At 42.7% G+C, this 7,505-nt stretch overlaps 1 long non-coding RNA gene across 1 annotated transcript; it reads right to left on the reverse strand.

The window, feature by feature from the left end:
* Positions 1-1,433: 1,433 nt before the first annotated feature.
* Positions 1,434-5,155, reverse strand: LOC137772471 (uncharacterized). Its single transcript, XR_011075478.1, has 3 exons — positions 4,974-5,155; positions 3,835-3,900; positions 1,434-2,059 (listed from the first exon to the last, which is right to left on the reverse strand). It is a non-coding gene; the product is annotated as an uncharacterized lncRNA (long non-coding RNA).
* Between the last annotated feature and the right edge of the window lie 2,350 nt (positions 5,156-7,505).

Genomic DNA, 7,505 nt, shown 5'->3' on the forward strand with positions numbered 1-7,505 from the left:
CTGATCTCTAGTTTGATTCCTTTGTGGTCAGAGAACACACTCTGAATGATTTTTAATGTTTAAAAATTGGTTGGAGTGTGTTTTACAGCCAGGATATGGTCTATTTCGATATATTTCCCATGGGCATTTGAAAAAAATGTACATTCTGCTGTTGTTGGCTGGAGCGTTCTATAAATGCTGATTAGATTCTAGTTGTCCTATTGATTGTTGAAAGAGAAGTCTTTAATTGTGTATTTGTCTATTTCTTTTTTTGGCATTTGTCTATTTCTCATTTCAGCTTTTGTTTAATATATTTTGTAGCTCTATTGTTTGATGCATGCACATTTAGGATTGCAATGTCTTCTTGGTGGATTGACCTTTTGCCATATTCTGCTCTATCTCTGGTCATTTTCTTTGCTCTGAAATCTACTTCATCTGATGTTAATATAGCCACTCTTGCTTCCTTTTGATTGTTTGTATGATATATATTTTTCCATCATTTTACTTTCAATCTGCCTGTATTGTTATATTTGAAGTGAGTTTCTTACAGACAGCATATAGTTAGGTCATGTTTTTTAACCCATGCTGCAATCTATGTTTTAGTTGGTAGATTTAAACGTAAATTTAGACCATTTACATTCAATGTAATCATTGATATGTTAGGGCTTAACATATCGTTTTATTTGCCAGTTTTTGTTTGTTCTTTGTTTTTAATTTCTGTTTCTTTTTCCTGCCTTTTAGTGAGTTACCTGAACTTTTAAGAATAATTCCATTTTGATTTTTCTGTCGTATTTTTGATGTCTCTCTGTATAGCTCTTTTAGTGGTTGCTTTAGGTATTAAACTTTATATTTACATAATATTAGATTCAACTGGTGTTATAGTTTTATCTGTTTAAGTGGAGTAAACTTATCATCCTCTGATTCCCTTTATCCTCTCTCGTTTATAATTGTCTTAAACATTTCCTCTACATACATTTAGACATAGGCGTGCCTTCTTTTACTGCACTTCACTTTACTGCACTTCAGATACTGCATTTTTTAAAAATTGAAGGTTTGTGGCAACCCTGTGTTGTCAGATCATGGTTAGCATTTTTTAGCAATGAAGGTTTTTTTTCCAGTTCAAACTCAATATATTTTGCCAATTAATTTTCCCCCTTACATCACCCAGACCCACATGCAGAGGAGATAAGAAGTAAGGTCAGCACCTAAATATCCACTTCTCTTAAATGTTGTTCCTTGTGGTATTCCTGTTTTCTCCTTCTTTGGGATTCTTAGAGCTATTACTGTCCACATTCTTCTGAGAAGGGGAAAGACCAGCAATAAAGTATTTTTAAATTAAGGTATGTACACCTTTTTTTAAGACATAATGCTATTGCACACTTAACAGATTACAGTATAGTGTAAACATAACTTTTATATGCACTGGGAAGCCAAAAAATTTGTGACTCATTTTATTGCAGTACAAACTGTATTGCAATAGTCTGGAACCAAACCTGCAGTATCGCCGAGGTATGCCTGGGTGAGCAGGCATGGGTGAGAGGGCACTGTTTTTTGTTTGTTTCACGGTGTTGGTGTTCGTTTGTTTCATGTATGGTGTTTGGCTGGAGTAGAGCAGTTACTGTCAAAAGTTTTTCTGTCTTGCCAGGCTGTCCCTTTCCTGGTCCTTTAGTTAGAGAGAGCAGGCTTTTGTTGGGGCTTTATTCTTGGTCTGAATCCCTTAGCACTTCTGGGCCACTGGTTTCTTCAGCTCCAATTCTAGGATATGGAGGGAAAACAAAACAAAACAAAAAAACCCAGGTACCCTGTCCCCATGTTGCTTCTTGGGTCTCATGGTTCCTAGTCATTGTGTCTTCTTTCCACATTTCAGAGTCTTCTTAGACTTGTTTTCTATATAATGTCCAGGGTTCCTAGTTGTACTTTGTGGGAGAAAGAGGGGAACGTACATCTACGCCATCTTCCTTGAAGCAGAAGTCCTGATGCATTTTTCAAAAGCTGGTCTATGGTTCCACTTTCACAAAAACATTTCCCTGTGAAATAGGGGCAGCATCCCAGTGTCCTTCAAAAGAAATGGAAAACAAGCCTGCAGTAGGAGAGAAGATGATTAGCAAGGTTTAGACCATCCCAATCCGCCTGCCGAGACGTCACACCACTGGCAAAAAGCTAACTCTCTTTGCTAGAAGTGCCTCAAGAAAATGAGATAACGTGAACGTTGGTGATTTCATCCATTGCCCATACAGACGTCACTTGTCTGGGATCTGCATGGCTATAATCTGCCTTCCCCTGACTCCAGCAACTAGCCACACCTTCTCCACTGTCCCCAAACCTCTCAGAGATTCCATTCTCTTCCTTCAGTGGTCTCACCTCCTTTTCCCAGGTGAACACACACCCTGAGACCAGAAGTACCTCAACTTTCAGTACTAAACTCCCACTACCCATGGCTGCCATGGCCACTTTGTGTGAATTAGAAAGAAGCACTCTTTCCTTAATAGTCATAGTTAGCGTTCAAAATTAGGATGACCTTGCAGTCAGTAGTACCTTCTGGACTTATGAAATGCATAGCTTGCTCAACAGCACAAATCCTACAAACCTCCATGTGCCTGCCGCCTTCCATCTTCCTTTCCCGGTTACTGCTTGAGATCAGCCCCTCCACCTGTGCTCTGCATACCCCCTTCTCCTCTCATCCTGCCTTATTAAGGCTCTTCCTCATAAACTACTCTTGGGAATGGGTCAGTTTGGCCACGTGATCATCACCACCAAAAGTTCTTGGCTCCTTCTCATTGTCAGCAAAAAAATTAATCAATTGTCAACCTTAGAAAGAAATGGAAACATTTATTTGAGCCAACCTGAGGATTACAGCCCGGGAGACAGTCTCTGAGAAAGCTCTGAGGGCTATTCCAAACAGGTAAGTGGGGAGGCCAGTATATATGTGATTTTGGTGAAGGGATACATGCAATCAAGCACACATCTTGGTAGAAGGTTACTGCTAGTTGTGAAGAACAGATATCACAGTTAATGGTTTTAGTGCTTTTCTAAGTATGGGAAGATGCAAGAAACTGTGTTCATAAAATTTTCTCATGAAAATATCTAACTATCTGAGGGCCAATTCCTCCAGTTTTCCCAGAGCACAAAATGCCTCATCCTGACCTTTGCCCTGAATTCCTTTCAGGGTGTATTGTAGGTCAGTGACTGCAGTGGCTATAACTTGATTCTTGTAGAACTTGATGGTGGGAAACACTCTTTTACGATCCCCTCCCTTTTAGTCTTAATTTCGACCAAGGTTTGGGAGGCATTTTGTGACCAATTTGTCCCACAGAGCTAGGAATGCTCACACCCAGGTCAGGCAAGGATTTCATTGATAGGCCACTCAATGGGCTATTACTGGACTAGGCCCTACTGACAGTAGCCAAAAGCCTCTAGGTCACCTGCCTTACTAGTCTGTCATGGTTCAGGAATGGTTCCCTCTTCTTGCTTCTTCCCATATCTAGAGTTACACATTACGATCACTGACCTTATAGGACTACATATTTGGCCAATTGTTTCAAGTTGCCTAGTCTTAATATTTTTATCAAAGTTTCAGTCATGTATTTGGTAATGCATGAAACAGTAATCTTGTAAAATAGGCAGAATACAAGTAATATACCTAATAATATTAATAAGGTCATAGGTAAGTAATGTTATCTTCTGAAGAGTTACATAGCTGGTGCCAGAAGAAGAAAAACTGAACGTTATGGTTGAGCAGCTATTTCTGCCATCGGGGAGGTGTGCTTAATGCATAACGCAGATGCACAATGCACACTAGCTGGGAGGAAGAAGGCCCAAGTGGGGAGAAAAAAACGTCATTAAAATTTTTCTTACCTTGCCTTAAAATATGAATTTTATTTCATCATCATCAAAATTTAAACAAGGTTATGTCTCTCCAATCTTAAGAGAAAGAGAGAGAGAAGAAAAGAAAAACATTAACATCTTTCCTCCAGTAGCCTTCTCATTTCTTCAAAGGCAACTTCTTGGAAGGCCTGTCTGTGCTGTTTGTCTCCATTTGCTCACCATCACCCTCACCCCTCAACTCACCCTAAACTGGTCTCCTCCCACCATTCCAATGAACCTGCTCTAGCTAATGGCAATGCCTATTTAGTCATAGCATCTCTCAATCTTCATCTCACTAACTTCTCGAGAAAAATGGCCCAGCCTACTACACTTCTTTGAAGCGCTCTTCTCTTGCTTCTGCAATGTCATATTCCCTGGGTGTTTCTCCTAAGGCTACCTGATCCTCCTCTTCTTCTCCTTTAAGTAGAGAAGCTCTTGCAGGGGAAGGCTGGGCCTCTTTCCCAAATAGTATTTTCTCCACCAGGCAATCTCTTCCATGCTCCTGGCTCCATCCCTACCCCCATGTACAACCTAAGACACAGACTTCCAGCTCAGGTCTCTTGTCTAGAAGATGCAAACGGGCACACCCCATGGCTGCTGAGCTTCTGCACTGGTGGGTCCCACAGGCTCAACACGTCTAAAACCAAACCATTCCCACAAATCTGCTTCTCCTCCTGTGTTCCCTTCCTGTGTGTGTAACTCCAATATTCACCCAGCTATCAGCCCAGAAGCCTGGCAGTCACCCAACTCTCCACATTCCACACATCCAATCCACCGCTGCCACGGCATACATCCCAACTACCTCTCCAAACCTCCCTCCCTCTATTCTCTAGGCTGTGGCCCTAGCCCAAGTAACCAAAGTTCAAAGAGCCTCCAAAGATGCCCCGAGACCAACTGGGGCCTGGGGCTTTAAACCCTCCGCCGGCACCACGTGGGTAGTCCTTCCCTGTCTGTCTTAGGAGTTTTGTCAGGAAGGAAAGCACCCTGTGCGTCCTGTTCACTGGGCTCTGGAGCACAGCACACTGCCCTGCACCCAGTGAGGTCAGTAAACACTCGTTAGAACGACAGAACGAGAGAATGAGCGTGAGAGGCGGCGCTGCCTCCCCGGCCCCGCAGCAGGAGCTCAGTACCTCGCGGCAATCCCATCCGCCACACGCAGCGTGGCGGCGACCGAGCCCCGCGCCCGACTTCCGTTTCCGGTGCTGAGCCGGTACCACTGCCTCTCCGGTTGCCCGGGAGACCCTCGGACGCTAACAATGCGAGGAGTCTCCGTTCCTTTTCGCTCCTATTGTTGCCTAAGCTCCAGCTCTGCCCGACCCAGCGGCCAGCGGCCTGTCGGTGAGAGGAGGGGTCGAGGGGAGGGAGGAGAGGGGAGGGACGGAGGCGGGGCGAGGGGGCCGGGAGACAAGTAAGAGTAAGTTGAAAACTGACCCCGGCACAGGTTATTATCGGGCTGTTGGAAGTGGCAGATGCAATATGCGGGCAGAGATAGTGATGCTTAGTAACCAGGACTTATCTCCATAAAATGTGTGTGTACACAGGCCTTAGCAGCCTGAAAACCATTTTCTTCTCCTTTAAGATTTATTCATGAAATGGGCCAGCCACCACTCACACCTGCTGGTAAACTTTCCTTGTGTTTCTGGGGTCATGTCCAGCAAAAGAAGGGGTCTGTATTGGTTTTCATTAGTGACCGGCACCATTCTTCACTTTTCTCACCCTTTGTTGAAATGGCAGTGAAAACCCAAGGGGAGAAAGCACTGTAAAGGGGGCTGAAAAGACTGCAGGAGACCAGAGCCACTGACTTTTATTTTTAAAATGATCTCTTTTACTTGAAGAAACGTAAGGATTTTGGCTCCTGAGAGATGCCGTGGGACTTGAAAGCAGTAGACATTTTGCTATAGATGATAAGAAAGATGGTCACCAAATGAATATCCCCCGACTTGCAGATCTAGTGAGCAGAGCCATGGTCCCTCGTCCTCAGCAATGACTTTGACATTGGAACGGGCTGCAAAATTCACCCTTTCTCAACTACTCATCACATCCCCACATTCAGTTTTGCTTAGTTGTTTTATGTGGTTCATGGCCTGATTGTTTGTTTGTTTGTTTGTTTGTTTTGTCAGGGTACAGCAGAAGCTCCCAAGTAGCTGAGAAGTTCATGGAATCTTCCTATTGGTACAACTTTCGCTATTGCTTGTGTTATAGTGTGGGGTAAGGGTGAGCAGACATTTCTCAAGCGCACTGTTTACGTACACAGCACGCTGTGACTTGACTTTAGAAAGTCAAGAGAAATAGGTTTGAACAATTGATGAATGTAACATAGAAAGGACATTTCGTTTGATAGCAGGAAAATAGCTTTTGCGCTAATAAAGTGCTTTAAAAATTAGTGTGCAATTTTTAGTAATTAGCATGTAATTTTAGTTATCAATTGGTTCATAACAAACAGACTAATTAGGTACCCCACTCAGTTATTTATCTAAATGAAAAGTGCTGCTAAATTGTATTTGTGGGCATTGATCAAAGCTATGGGAAAAAGAGATTAAGATGAAAATCATGGGATTCAATTTTTAATTAGTTTGCCCCCTGAACAAATGTTTGCTGTGACACCATGATTGATTGGCTACTTATGCCTGCCCAGGAAGGATGTGGCTCTACTACCAAATCTCTGAACATAAAAGTGTTTTACAAAAGACTGAATATTTTATTCAGTTATCTTTCACTTTATTCCTGCTTAACAAGGAATTGAAAAGGAAGGCAACGTCTGGGATCTCATAGTCCTGTGTCTGGTAATACATATGAAGTATGAGATGGAAGCTTCAGTTAGTTCATTAATATCAAAAACTTAATGTGTCTAAAATAAAACTCTCCATTTCCATTTTCCACCCGCTTCCCCTCCCAGAGTTCCTTATTTTAACCAGTGGTAACACCGCACATCAATGTACTCAAGGCAAAAACCCAAGAGTAATCTTGAATCCCTCTTCCTCTCATTCCACAGCTTGTCCATCAACAAGTTCAATCAGCTTTTCTTCCAAAACAGATCCAAAAACCATCTGCTGTTCACATCTCTACCTTCTAACCCAGGCACCATCATCCTTTACCTGGTTAACTGCAAGCCCCCTTAATCTGGTCTCCCTGTTTCTAATCTCATGACCCATTTCCTCCAATGCTCCCCCCTCCCCAGTCCATTCTCCACATAACAGCCAAAATGTTTGTTTAAAACATATATTAGATTCTGTAACTTCTCTACCTAGAACCACCATTATTGTCTTCCCACACTAATTGCTGAGCCCTATAAGACCCTACCTGATCTGGATTCATCTGTGACCATTCTCCACCTCTCCGCTCACTGTGATTCACCACACTGTCTCTCTTTCTTCAGTCTGCCAAGTTTGGACCTGCCTTAGGGCCCTTGCACTAGTTATTCCCTTTGCCTGGAACCCCAGGTGTTTGCAGAGCTGAATCTCTCAGCTTAAATGCTGCCTCCTCAAATAGGCCTTCCTTCACCACCCAAACTAGTCTCCTATTACTTCCTGTCACATCATCCTGATTCACTTTCATCCCAACACTCCTCGTGATAGCTATTCTTGTATCTTTCATCCTTTGTTAATTGACTAACTCCTGCTACTAATATGTAAACTTAATGGAAGTAAAGATCTGGTCTTTCT

The sequence above is a fragment of the Eschrichtius robustus genome, chromosome 11 (assembly GCF_028021215.1).
Source record: "Eschrichtius robustus isolate mEscRob2 chromosome 11, mEscRob2.pri, whole genome shotgun sequence".
In the NCBI taxonomy this organism is placed as follows: domain Eukaryota; kingdom Metazoa; phylum Chordata; class Mammalia; order Artiodactyla; family Eschrichtiidae; genus Eschrichtius; species Eschrichtius robustus.